Genomic DNA, 15123 nt, shown 5'->3' with positions numbered 1-15123 from the left:
TGACTAGGCTCCTCCTAAGCCCCTCCTCTGCTGTCTGACCCCACCCATTCTGCCCAGGCTCTTCCTATTTGACCCCACCCAATCTGACTAGGTTCCTCCTAAACCCCTCCTCTGCTGTCTGACCCCACCCATTCTGCCCAGGCTCCTCCCATACCAGTCTGACCCCACCCATTCTGCCCAGGCTCCTCCTATACCCCCCTCCTCTCTGACTCCTCCCATTCTGCCCAGGCTCCTCCTATTTGACCCCACATAATCTGACTAGGCTCCTCCTATACCCCTCCTCTCTGACCCCACCCAATCTGACTAGGCTCCTCCTAAGCCCCTCCTCTGCTGTCTGACCCCACCCATTCTGCCCAGGCTCCTCCCATACCAGTCTGACCCCACCCATTCTGCCCAGGCTCCTCCTATACCCCCCTCCTCTCTGACTCCTCCCATTCTGCCCAGGCTCCTCCTATTTGACCCCACATAATCTGACTAGGCTCCTCCTATACCCCTCCTATTTGACCCCACCCACTCTGACTTGGCTCCTCCTAAACCCCTCCTCTGCTGTCTGACCCCACCCATTCTGCCCAGGCTCCTCCCATACCAGTCTGACCCCACCCATTCTGCCCAGGCTCCTCCTATACCCCCCTCCTCTCTGACTCCTCCCATTCTGCCCAGGCTCCTCCTATTTGACCCCACATAATCTGACTAGGCTCCTCCTATACCCCTCCTCTCTGACCCCACCCAATCTGACTAGGCTCCTCCTAAGCCCCTCCTCTGCTGTCTGACCCCACCCATTCTGCCCAGGCTCCTCCTAAGCCCCTCCTCTGCTGTCTGACCCCACCCATTCTGCCCTGGCTCATCCTATACCCCCTCCTCTCTGACTCCACCCATTCTGCCCAGGCTCCTCCCATACCCGTCTGACCGCACCCATTCTGCCCAGGCTCCTCCTATACCCCTCTTATTTGACCCCAATCTGACTAGGCTCCTCCTAAGCCCCTCCTCTGCTGTCTGACCCCACCCATTCTGACTAAGCTCCTCCTAAACCCCTCCTCTGCTGTCTGACCCCACCCATTCTGCCCAGGCTCCTCCTATACCCCCTCCTCTCTGACTCCACCCATTCTGCCCAGGCTCCTCCCATACCCATCTGACCGCACCCATTCTGCCCAGGCTCCTCCTATACCCCTCCTATTTGACCCCACCCACTCTGACTTGGCTCCTCCTAAACCCCTCCTCTGCTGTCTGACCCCACCCATTCTGCCCAGGCTCCTCCCATACCCGTCTGACCCCACCCATTCTGCCCAGGCTCCTCCTATACCCCTCCTATTTGACCCCACCCAATCTGACTAGGTTCCTCCTAAGCCCCACCTCTGCTGTCTGACCCCACCCATTCTGACTAAGCTCCTCCTAAACCCCTCCTCTGCTGTCTGACCCCACCCATTCTGCCCAGGCTCCTCCTATACCCCCTCCTCTCTGACTCCTCCCATTCTGCCCAGGCTCCTCCTATTTGACCCCACCCAATCTGACTAGGCTCCTCCTAAGCCCCTCCTCTCTGACTCCACCCATTCTGCCCAGGCTCCTCCCATACCAGTCTGACCCCACCCATTCTGCCCAGGCTCCTCCTATACCCCCCTCCTCTCTGACTCCTCCCATTCTGCCCAGGCTCCTCCTATTTGACCCCACCCAATCTGACTAGGCTCCTCCTATACCCCTCCTCTCTGACCCCACCCAATCTGACTAGGCTCCTCCTAAGCCCCTCCTCCTCTGCTGTCTGACCCCACCCATTCTGCCCAGGCTCTTCCTATACCCCCTCCTCTCTGACTCCACCCATTCTGCCCAGGCTCCTCCCATACCCGTCTGACCGCACCCATTCTGCCCAGGCTCCTTTTATACCCCTCCTATTTGACCCCACCCAATCTGACTTGGCTCCTCCTAAACCCCTCCTCTGCTGTCTGACCCCACCCATTCTGCCCAGGCTCCTCCTATACCCCCTCCTCTCTGACTCCACCCATTCTGCCCAGGCTCCTCCCATACCCGTCTGACCCCACCCATTCTGCCCAGGCTCCTCCTATACCCCTCCTATTTGACCCCACCCACTCTGACTTGGCTCCTCCTAAACCCCTCCTCCTCTGCTGTCTGACCCCACCCATTATGCCCAGGCTACTCCTATACCCCCCTCCGCTCTGACTCCACCCATTCCGCCCAGGCTCCTCCCATACCTGTCTGACCCCACCCATTCTGCCCAGGCTCCTCCTATACCCCTCCTCTATGACCTTACCCATTCTGCCCAGGCTCCTCCTATTTGACCCCACCCAATCTGACTAGGCTCCTCCTAAGCCCCTCCTCTGCTGTCTGACCCCACCTATTCTGCCCAGGCTCTTCCTATACCCCCTCCTCTCTGACTCCACCCATTCTGCCCAGGCTCCTCCCATACCCGTCTGACCCCACCCATTCTGCCCAGGCTCCTCCCATACCCGTCTGACCCCACCCATTCTGCCCAGGCTCCTCCTATTTGACCCCACCCAATCTGACTAGGCTCCTCCTAAGCCCCTCCTCTCTGACTCCACCCATTCTGCCCAGGCTCCTCCTAAGCCCCTCCTCTGCTGTCTGACCCCACCCATTCTGCCCAGGCTCCTCCTAAGCCCCTCCTCCTCTGCTGTCTGACCCCACCCATTCTGCCCAGGCTCTTCCTATACCCCCTCCTCTCTGACTCCACCCATTCTGCCCAGGCTCCTCCCATACCCATCTGACCGCACCCATTCTGCCCAGGCTCCTCCTATACCCCTCCTATTTGACCCCACCCAATCTGACTTGGCTCCTCCTAAACCCCTCCTCTGCTGTCTGACCCCACCCATTCTGCCCAGGCTCCTCCTATACCCCCTCTTCTCTGACTCCACCCATTCTGCCCAGGCTCCTTCCATACCCGTCTGACCGCACCCATTCTGCCCAGGCTCCTCCTATACCCCTCCTATTTGACCCCACCCAATCTGACTTGGCTCCTCCTAAACCCCTCCTCTGCTGTCTGACCCCACCCATTCTGCCCAGGCTCTTCCTATACCCCCTCCTCTCTGACTCCACCCATTCTGCCCAGGCTCCTCCCATACCCATCTGACCGCACCCATTCTGCCCAGGCTCCTCCTATACCCCTCCTATTTGACCCCACCCAATCTGACTTGGCTCCTCCTAAACCCCTCCTCTGCTGTCTGACACCACCCATTCTGCCCAGGCTCCTCCTATACCCCTCCTCTCTGAACCCACCCAATCTGACTAGGCTCCTCCTAAGCCCCTCCTCTGCTGTCTGACCCCACCCATTCTGCCCAGGCTCCTCCCATACCAGTCTGACCCCACCCATTCTGCCCAGGCTCCTCCTTTACCCCCCTCCTCTCTGACTCCTCCCATTCTGCCCAGGCTCCTCCTATTTGACCCCACATAATCTGACTAGGCTCCTCCTATACCCCTCCTCTCTGACCCCACCCAATCTGACTAGGCTCCTCCTAAGCCCCTCCTCTGCTGTCTGACCCCACCCATTCTGCCCAGGCTCCTCCTAAGCCCCGCCTCTGCTGTCTGACCCCACCCATTCTGCCCAGGCTCATCCTATACCCCCTCCTCTCTGACTCCACCCATTCTGCCCAGGCTCCTCCCATACCCGTCTGACCGCACCCATTCTGCCCAGGCTCCTCCTATACCCCTCTTATTTGACCCCAATCTGACTAGGCTCCTCCTAAGCCCCTCCTCTGCTGTCTGACCCCACCCATTCTGACTAAGCTCCTCCTAAACCCCTCCTCTGCTGTCTGACCCCACCCATTCTGCCCAGGCTCCTCCTATACCCCCTCCTCTCTGACTCCACCCATTCTGCCCAGGCTCCTCCCATACCCATCTGACCGCACCCATTCTGCCCAGGCTCCTCCTATACCCCTCCTATTTGACCCCACCCACTCTGACTTGGCTCCTCCTAAACCCCTCCTCTGCTGTCTGACCCCACCCATTCTGCCCAGGCTCCTCCTATACCCCTCCTCTCTGAACCCACCCAATCTGACTAGGCTCCTCCTAAGCCCCTCCTCTGCTGTCTGACCCCACCCATTCTGCCCAGGCTCTTCCTATTTGACCCCACCCAATCTGACTAGGTTCCTCCTAAACCCCTCCTCTGCTGTCTGACCCCACCCATTCTGCCCAGGCTCCTCCCATACCAGTCTGACCCCACCCATTCTGCCCAGGCTCCTCCTATACCCCCCTCCTCTCTGACTCCTCCCATTCTGCCCAGGCTCCTCCTATTTGACCCCACATAATCTGACTAGGCTCCTCCTATACCCCTCCTCTCTGACCCCACCCAATCTGACTAGGCTCCTCCTAAGCCCCTCCTCTGCTGTCTGACCCCACCCATTCTGCCCAGGCTCCTCCCATACCAGTCTGACCCCACCCATTCTGCCCAGGCTCCTCCCATACCAGTCTGACCCCACCCATTCTGCCCAGGCTCCTCCTCCTCCTATTTGACCCCACCCAATCTGACTAGGCTCCTCCTAAGCCCCTCCTCTGCTGTCTGACCCCACCTATTCTGCCCAGGCTCTTCCTATACCCCCTCCTCTCTGACTCCACCCATTCTGCCCAGGCTCCTCCCATACCCGTCTGACCCCACCCATTCTGCCCAGGCTCCTCCCATACCCGTCTGACCCCACCCATTCTGCCCAGGCTCCTCCTATACCCCTCCTATTTGACCCCACCCAATCTGACTAGGTTCCTCCTAAGCCCCTCCTCTGCTGTCTGACCCCACCCATTCTGACTAAGCTCCTCCTAAACCCCTCCTCTGCTGTCTGACCCCACCCATTCTGCCCAGGCTCCTCCTATACCCCCTCCTCTCTGACTCCTCCCATTCTGCCCAGGCTCCTCCTATTTGACCCCACCCAATCTGACTAGGCTCCTCCTAAGCCCCTCCTCTCTGACTCCACCCATTCTGCCCAGGCTCCTCCTAAGCCCCTCCTCTGCTGTCTGACCCCACCCATTCTGCCCAGGCTCCTCCTAAGCCCCTCCTCCTCTGCTGTCTGACCCCACCCATTCTGCCCAGGCTCTTCCTATACCCCCTCCTCTCTGACTCCACCCATTCTGCCCAGGCTCCTCCCATACCCGTCTGACCCCACCCATTCTGCCCAGGCTCCTCCTATACCCCTCCTATTTGACCCCACCCACTCTGACTTGGCTCCTCCTAAACCCCTCCTCCTCTGCTGTCTGACCCCACCCATTATGCCCAGGCTACTCCTATACCCCCTGTTCTCTGACTCCACCCATTCTGCCCAGGCTCCTCCCATACCAGTCTGACCCCACCCATTCTGCCCAGGCTCCTCCTATACCCCTCCTATTTGACCCCACCCACTCTGACTTGGCTCCTCCTAAACCCCTCCTCCTCTGCTGTCTGACCCCACCCATTCTGCCCAGGCTCCTCCTATACCCCCTCCTCTCTGACTCCACCCATTCTGCCCAGGCTCCTCCTATTTGACCCCACCCAATCTGACTAGGCTCCTCCTAAGCCCCTCCTCTCTGACTCCACCCATTCTGCCCAGGCTCCTCCCATACCAGTCTGACCCCACCCATTCTGCCCAGGCTCCTCCTATACCCCTCCTATTTGACCCCACCCACTCTGACTTGGCTCCTCCTAAACCCCTCCTCCTCTGCTGTCTGACCCCACCCATTCTGCCCAGGCTCCTCCTATACCCCCTCCTCTCTGACTCCACCCATTCTGCCCAGGCTCCTCCCATACCCGTCTGACCCCACCCATTCTGCCCAGGCTCCTCCTATACCCCTCCTATTTGACCCCACCCACTCTGACTTGGCTCCTCCTAAACCCCTCCTCCTCTGCTGTCTGACTGATGTAAATAATTAATTTACTCTCTTAATTTCTATGCAGATAAGTACTTAATCAATAATAACTCAATCGAAATGAAGGAAAACAGAGTCCGTGGTGTAAGAGTTTCTAAGGGTTTTATTCCTCATAAAGGAATCAGGATATCATGTTCTGACCCCCACACAGGATGTCAGAAGGGATAGATGAGCGCGCCGTCGTTTATTGACAATACATAGCTTATATACTTGATTTACATCATAATGTTCAATGTAAGAGGCGTAACAGCTGAGAGAAGACAAGATAACAGTATACACGTGGTGCTAGTACATCATCAAGAGGCGTAAACTAGGCGTGAACTAGGGTGTGTGCTAGAAACGTCACTGATAGGTGACGCAAGTGGGTGGCACCAAGGGGTGGTGCTAACAGAATGTTGCAATGTCAGCAGAAATCGGAAGCTTGGATGCGCACGCAGCTGCATGACGTGTGATAGACGGGGTGCAGGGGACTTGACATTTACACTGGCGGAAAGAGACAGAAGTCTGGCATGTCAGATCAACTTGTGCTTCTATCATATCTGATATCTGATGTTTAGGAACTAAGCTATCTGGGCAGAAAGGTCTCTAGAGCAGAAGCTATTCTATACTTGCTGTGAGTGCGTGTATAAGCGCCTGAGTGTCTGTATGAGAAGCGTGGGGCATGGGGCCTTCCATGGAAGCATGGCAACAGAGGCTATGAATTACTTGCATAAAGACAGGTCGGCCCTTTAGCCCTGTAGCTGAGGAAGGATGTTTACTGAAGCTAGCAGGCTGGAATGTATCTTCGGGGAGGAAAACAGATAACTCGAAGGTTATAGTCAATCTTGGCAGGCAGCAGGCTGAGCTGAGCACGGAGGGCCGCGTTAGAAGTAAGTCAGAGTTCACGGGTACGGGGGCTGCGTGGGCAGGGGCCCTCGCAGTCAGAAGCCAGAAAAGAGGCTCGGTGGCAGAGATTCAGGGCCTACTTTCAGCCAGGCTGAAAAACGTAGGAGTACACTTCAAAAAGACGTTGGCATAGCATACTTAGGAACGGACCATCAAACCCATTCATGGTGGGTCTGAAAGAGGACAAGTTAACGTTGGACGCAAATGTATTTGCGTCTTCATAGCTGGTACAGGAGGGAAGTTACATGCACTTTTAACTCGTACATGGAGTCGGTGGGGTACTCGCTAGGGAACACAACATGACCATAAAATTTATATTACCTCATTCCCTCCTTGTTCCCTACGGACCCTTCATGATATATCGATCCTCATAAATCGATCAGTTTGTTCTTGTAACATTATATGTTCGTCTTTCTTTCTTTGACTGTTTGAGAGGCAACTGGAATGCTCAATGCAGGATGTGGCACACAGTCCACATATCGCTGGCCCACACTGCAGGCACAGGCAACAACTGAATACTATAACAAGGCCAATGCCTAGGAAGGATAAGATCTTCCATCCCCAAGCTGTTAACGTAGTCCAGAACCAACCGGACCAAGTCCAGGTGCCTGGATTCTGATGTATCTGATTTGCAATTTTATGTAAACGGGTGATAGCTTGATAGACAGATGGTGCGTTTTGTGGAATGAAAACACAGCAACTTGACCCGATGACCTTACAGGCTCCACCTCTATCTGCCAAGATGACGTCAATCACAAGGCGATTTTGAAGGACAACAGTCCGTATAGCAGACTGCTCCTCTGTTAAGTTACCTAGAGCGGAGGCAGTTTCGTTCACTACTGCTTCGAGTGTTCTCGTTAATCTGCGTATTAATTTACTGTTTTGGACAGGCCCTAGGAAGAAAAAGAATCCTTTATTGAAATCAGTGTACTGTTCCCATGCCGTTTCTGTGTAGTCGACAAGGGGAATATCTCTTTTGGGTCTATTCGGTGCTAGATTCGTATTTCTATGGTAATCAGGGGGAGCTAGAAAAACAGGTGGCAGGAGGAAGGCAATGTAACAGGTACCATCCCAATCTGGAGGCAAACGTATGTATGCGGTATGACCACAAACAAAGTAGGAATGACTGATAGCTTTAAAGGACGATTTACCATGGTCACTGAACTCGACCACAGTAGTGCATTTACTATGACCTACGTGTACTGAACCTTTCTTGCTAACACATAATTCACCTGTAACTGGTAATACTAACATATGGGGCAAAACTGGAGCAGTTTCGGATTCAACAGTAAGGATCATAAGGCTAATTGTGTAATTACCTAATCCATATACTTCATTTTCTAGATCAGTTCCTATTCGAGTGGGGAGCCCCTCTTTATCAGGGTAACAGACGTTGAGCAGGACTAAGTTCAAGTTTCCCCAAACCCAGCCCCCATCGAAAACAGCAATATCAGGATCTAAAGAATTAATTATTTTAAACCATGCTCCACAGGAGCCATTGTGAGTGAATGGGTACGGAAAGAGAGGCAGAGCTCCCTTGTAATTCTGGTAGGGAGGGAGTCGGCCACATATCCAACAGTCTGTAGCATTATTTGTCTGATGGGAATGGTGTAACATACTAATGAATGTATTGTTGCGCAGCGCAAGTCTGTAAGAGAGTTCATGTGCGGGAAGTTCACTAAAAGTGTGTTCAGCAGAGACATTGTAAGCAGATTGTTCACGCCTGAAAATAGGCCAGTACATAGGAAGCAGAATGCTGGCAATAATAATTAGAATACTCAGAATAAACATGATTATTAGTGTCACTATGCAGTGACTACGAAGTGATTTGCAATATGTTCTTCTCTTTTCCTCTCTCTCTCTAACTCGATCTAGGGGATACATGTCAGAAACTATTTAACCGATTCACCTAGGGGAGGACTTAAACAATTAAACTGTCTGACTTGCTAGATCGAAGCTTCATACGGTAAAGTTCTTGAGGAGTCTTTTCTCTTTTAGGCACAGTAACGTCTTGTGCTTCAACACAGTCTTTGGTGGGGGTGGACGAGTCAGAGTCCTGTTTCAGTCCGTTTTTTAGTTCATTGCATAGTTTGATGTGACTCGTGTGGACCCACCCCTTTCTCCCCTCGATTTTCACGGCGGTCCTGGTGGTAAGCAGAACGGTCTTTGGAGACTTCCAGCGGGGCTCCAGCGGACTTTTCCGGTCGAAATTCCGGACGAGTACCAGGTCCCCTGGACGGACCTCATGCGCCTTTACATCGGTGTTGTCAGGGAAGGCTGCGGCAACCTGTGAACGACATGATTGGAGTGCAGACATCAAGGAGGCAAGGTAATCTGTCAACATGTTACAATCAATATCAGTGATCTTTTTCGGAACGGGCGTCCCCCACATATTCGGCGGTCTGCCAAAGACCACTTCGTACGGGGATAGCCCTGATCTCGAGTGGGCGACCATTCTCATGTAGAATAGTGCCACGGGCAGGGCGACTATCCAGTCGACCCCTTTTTCTTGACAGATCTTGGCAAGACGGATTTTTAGTGTCTGATTATGCCTTTCTACAAGGCCAGCTGCTTCGGGATGTCGGACACAGTGGAACCTCCACTGATATCCTAGCAAGAGGGAAACTTGTCTCATCAGCTCGGACGAGAACGGCTGTCCGTTATCTGAATACACGACACGGGGCAAACCGTACCGTGGGAAGAATTCACGAACCAACTGTCTGGCAGTGGTCGGAGCAGTGTAGTCTGGGACTGGGTATGCTTCGGTCCAGCGGGACAGAGCACAAACAATTACAAGGACATACTTAAATCCTCTACAGCTATTCATCTGGATATAATCCATCTGGAGGACTTCAAAAGGGTGATCGGGAGGATGAAATCCACCTTGCTCAACAGGGACACTTTTACCTGGATTGAACTGACAACAGATCATGCAAGTACGCACTTTCTGTTTTGCTGCTGCTCGTAAGTGTTTGTTGTACCAGAGATTCTGTAAACTGTCTAACATGGCTTTCTCTCCAAGATGGGCAGGACTATGTGCTGTATTTATCATGACTTGAACCATTGAGTCGGGGAGAAACCATATAGATTTTCCCTTCGTCACCCAACCTTGATCTGTCTGAATCCCTCCTAGTTCAGTCCATTTCTTTATCTCCTCTGGAGTAGCATGTGTCTGGATATCAATTACATCTAGGGCGGGATCTCTAACTGCCATACACTGGGTCTGGACTATTGTCTTTGTCACATCAGTAGTCTGGGTGTGAGTCAGTGCTGTATGTTTTGCTGTCTGGTCTGCCAGGTCGTTACCCTGGGAAACAGAATCTGTGACTTTAGTATGTGCCTTACACTTCATGACTGATATGCCCGAGGGCAAATGTATTGCTTCTAACAGTGCTTGAATGAGGGGGCCATGTTGGATCTTGGCCCCATGGGAAGTCAGAAAACCTCGTTCTTGCCAGAGGACTCCGAAGTCGTGTACAACTCCGAAGGCATAGCGGGAATCTGTGTATATGTTAACATTTCTGTTCTTGGCTAGAATACAGGCTCGAGTCAGAGCGATGAGCTCTGCCGCTTGAGCAGACAGTGTGTCAATACGATGTGTTTCTTTAATTTCAGTTTCAGTGGTCACGGCGTACGCGGCCACTAATTCTCCTGTACTTGTTCTCATGCATGAACCATCCACATAAAGTGTCAGGTCTGGATTTGTCAATGGGACATCTGTTAAGTCTCGTCTAGGCTTAGTTACTGCATTAATTATTTCTATACAATCATGCGGAGCTGGATCTGTCATAACTGTAGGTAACAGTGTTGCTGGGTTCAGGATGCTGCAACGTCTGATTTCTATGTGTGGCTGGAATAGTGTTAATTCATAACCTGTCAGTCGTGCTATAGTTAAGTGTTGAGTCTGGGTTCTGTTTAACAAAACCTCTACAGAATGTGGTACTTGAACTGTTAACTGATGACCTAAAACAATTGAATCACTTTGTCTTATTGCTAACGCTGTTGCTGCTACTGACTTTAAGCACGCAGGGAGTGCTTGAGCTACTGAATCCAATGTACTAGAAAAATAAGCACAAGGCTTATGTGAACCTGCTTGGTCTTGAGTGAGGACAGACAACGCTGTGCCATCACGTTCTGTAACAAAAAGTGTAAACGGTTTGCTGTAACATGGTGTCGCTAAAACTGGTGCTTGGCATAAAACTTTCTTTAATTCTTCAAAAGCTTGTGTGTGTTCCTGAGTCCAAGGGAGGACAGTCGAAGTCGCTGCCTCCTGTGTCGTTAACTGGATGAGTGGTTTAGCTAGAAATGCATACTGGGGAATCCATTGTCTGCAGTACGAGGTGAGGCCTATGAAGGCCCGCACTTCCTTTTGTGTCTTGGGTTGCGGCATGTTCACAATTAACTGAATGCGATCGGGAGTGAGCTGTCTCCCCACTTTGGACAGCAAGTGACCCAAGTACACAACTTGCTGAACACAGAATTGTAGCTTCGAAGGAGACACCTTGTGTCCCTTGTCGGCCAGGAAATGTAAAACTGTCAGTGATGCTTTTTCACATTCGGGCTCACTTCGTGCGGTGATCAGCAGATCATCGACGTATTGTAGTAAAGCGGTGTTAACTGGCATTTGAATACAATCTAGTTGTCTTTTCAGTGCTTGACTATAGATGCTGGGGCTTTCTGTGAATCCTTGAGGTGCGCGCGAAAATTTGAAACTGCGTCCATTTAAACAGAATCCGAAGAGATATTGGCTCTCTGGATCAATAGGCACGCTGAAGAAGGCGTTCTTGAGATCAATTACAGTAAAGAACGTTGCTTCTGAATCAATAGCAGTCAAGAGAGATGATATATCGGGGACCACAGGATACTGTGGGATAATGCATTTATTCAATTCTCGAAGATCAATCACCAGCCGATATACTGGCGGTGCATTGGGATCAGTACGTTTAAGAATCGGAATGATGGGTGAGTTACAGATATTGGAGTCGGTCTCGACGACCACTCCTTGGGCAATGAGCTCTTCAATGATTTTCAGTAAAGCCGCTACAGCATCGGGTGGTAACTTGTATTGTCTGATTCTGGGTAATACAACACCTGCCTTGAGGGTAACGCGGTATGGTGTAATGTGCATACATCCTACATCAGTTGGGCCTTTTGCCCACAAGTAATCAGGTACATTTTTCAATCTGACGTCAAACTCACGAAGGACGTAATGACCCTTGAAATCCCGCAGAAAGAGTCTAACCCCCTCCGGGGAGCAGCATATTATAGCTCCTAGAGCCTTCAGTGTTTTAATTCCTAACAGATTTTCCGGACATGATTTTGTTAGCAACAGGTCTGTAACGCGTGATAATGGACCCACAGCCAGGGGAACTGGTTCTGATACTTCATTTACAATAGGTTGTCCTGAAAAACCAAGGGAAACATTTTGTGAGCCTGAGAGGGGTGCCCCTGGAACTTCGTCATGACTTATTGTAGTGCGACTTGCCCCTGTGTCAATTAAAAACTTTCTATCTTTCCCCAATACTTGACTGTGTACATAAGGACCTTCTTGATCTACAGGAATCTCGATAAGAGGCAAGCCACCTTCCCTCTCTAGGCTGTTTCATGTATATCGGGAATATTCGGGGTAAGCAGACTGGGCATACTGGTACATCTGTTGTGAGACTTGCTGAGTTGCAGCAATGGGCTGTGGCTGTGGTACTGCTACGGTCTGTGCTGTCTGTGCAGATGCATGCATGGGCTGTGTATTCTGTGTAGACTGATGCTGGTTATGGTCTTGTCTAGGCGGATGCGGTCTCTCTTTAGTTTTACCTGTCGCTATGTTATGTTTCAGAACTGCACATTCGTGTACGTAGTGACCTGGCTGCTTGCAATAATTGCATGTCCCTTTAACAGGAGCTGCAGCGTGACTTGTCTGGGTCGTACCTTTCCTGTGACTGTCGGATGGGACCGTCTGGGCTACTAACATTTTCATTTTCGTGTCTTTCATGCGCTTCTGTTCCTGATCTTGTTCTTCCCTAATTCTATTCTGGTGATATTGTAACATTTGTAACATCTGGGATGGCGTATTTGCTTGCCATGTACTCTCGACTTTATACACTCTATTTTTAACTAACGGTAGGGAATTCTCGACTAACTTTGATACAAAAAGATGTGGGTACGACTCGCTACTTGGCTGGAGGCCACTATTGATAATAAAACATTTCTCGAATCTTGAATAAAAGTCGCTAGTATCTTCATCATGTTTCTGTTTACAGGACGAGATTGCATCCCAATCCTCCTTTCTAGTTGTCAATAATCTGGGCAGGACCTGTACTATCAAACCTGGTAATGCTTTAGTTTTGTCCCCAAGGCCTAACCCTGGAACCCGTTTTTTCTCTTCGTCTTCTATTTCTGCCCAGGCAATCTTTGTGTCTCCCACCTCCCATTCCTTTTCCTTTAATTTCTCGAATATACCCGTAGGCAATAATACTTTCAACATTTTCATGATATCATCATATGTGTAGTCCCCCATTAATAACATGTCTTTAAGCTCTCTATGGAAACCTGCAGGGTCTTTATCATGGCATGGTACTAATTTCTTCATTTCTAACAGTTCTAATTTAGTCAGAGGCGTGTGCACATACACGCGTTTCAAAACCTTGTCCTCACCCATAACAGGGTGTACTTCTCGTAAGGGGTTCTGACTTTCAATACCACCCCCGCACTGCATATGGTACATTTTCCTTTCTGGAGGTGGGGCGGGGACATATTCAGGACTTACAAAGGTATCATATCTGCGTCGTTGTTCTAGAATTATTTGAACTAATTTAGTGCTTAGGCCTCTCCATCTATCCATCAGTAGTGCTTCTAGTGTCTCATGTAAGGGACCTGGATCGGAATAATGTTTTCTGTACTTAATGAGAAGGTGCTGAATCATATATACCCCTGCTAATTTCTGTTCGTCGGGGGAGAGGTTCAGAAATGTCTGTGCTACGGTGTCATCATTATATATGTCTGCATTTTCGGCCCATGATACCGCTGATCGGGCTAATTCTTGTTCATCCATAGAATTGAGTACATGGTACCCCACTCGATCTCGAAGCCGTTTATCAGTTTCCTGGAACTGATGCTCAGCAGAATTCGGATTCGTTAAGGCAGAGAAGAAAACTCTCTTGCTTTCTGGACGGATACCCTTCCTAAGATAAGTTCCCTTACCTACATATGCTATAGTGCTTGTAGTCGGTTCTAGTTCTTCAGATTCTTCTTCCTCCTCGGAGGGAGCCTTTTCTTTCTCTTTCTCGTGTACTGCTATCACTGCTTTCTTAATCTTTTTATACATGGCCTCTATGCAATTTTGTCTGTCATGTTTTCCATCAGCTATATTTTGACCCCACTTGTTCAATGCATCTAATTCACTCTGATCTGTTCCGGGCCTGTCTCGTTCTCTTATTAGACAATTTATGAAAAATCGTAGTATCAGTGCTTGCATGTTAACTTTCTGTTTCTCCAGGGCATCCTTAATACTGTCGGGGTCCTTTCCCGTTTGAACGAACTCATATATTCTATCTAGGCGCTCCTTCATTCCTGCATAACATAACAAACTATCAGTAGCAGATCTTAACCGTAAAGACGCTAATATCATTAAGTCGTCCTGTCCAGGTTCTGGATCATATCTACAAACTGACATATTTTCTTTTAGTGCATCAAGACGGGATGAATTAGAAGAACGGGGGGATCTGTGCGTAAGAGGACTCTGCATACCTCTGAGATTTAATCTGTGAGTCGGTGGCGGGGTCTGGAGACCCGCGGTCGCACCTCCTGAAGCGGAAACTTGGGCATTATCTCTGTGTGTAGTCAGTATCTGAATTTGTCTTTTAGTAGGATCTGATTGAAGTGGTTTCGGCAGATCAGTTTTAGGTGAGGGAAGTGGCGGAGCTGGCGGAACGGAACTAGTCTTTTTCGGTGTCGGCTGAGAGTGATCTTGGGGGGCAGTACCACCCCCGGCCCTGTCAGTAGGCAGGGCACGAACAGGCAGATTGGTGTAAGCTGGCGCTACATCTTCGAGATATGAATTTAGGAATATGTCTTTAGTAGTCTTATGCATTACTTTAGTTGGAACTAATGGTGACGGCAAATTTTTCGGTATTTCTGAAATGGCGTCAGGGGTACCATCGGCCAAAAGATACATGTTGTTCACTTTGCCATTTTGGATACGATCTATTTGTTCTACTTTTACTCGAATTCCCTCAGTAACTAATTCGTTTTCTTGGGCCTTTTCTGATTCTTTAAGCCTGTCTTCTCTACGGAGTGCTCTATCAGCACGCTTACGTGATTCCTTACGCCAAAATTCTATGGCGTCTTTCTGAGATTGTCTAGCTTTCTTTTTCCGTAATATTTCTTCTACCT

This window comes from Lissotriton vulgaris, chromosome 1_1 (genome assembly GCF_964263255.1).
Source record: "Lissotriton vulgaris chromosome 1_1, aLisVul1.2, whole genome shotgun sequence".
In the NCBI taxonomy this organism is placed as follows: domain Eukaryota; kingdom Metazoa; phylum Chordata; class Amphibia; order Caudata; family Salamandridae; genus Lissotriton; species Lissotriton vulgaris.
The sequence above is the reverse complement of the archived record's forward strand: the minus strand, read 5'-3'. Positions refer to the sequence as shown.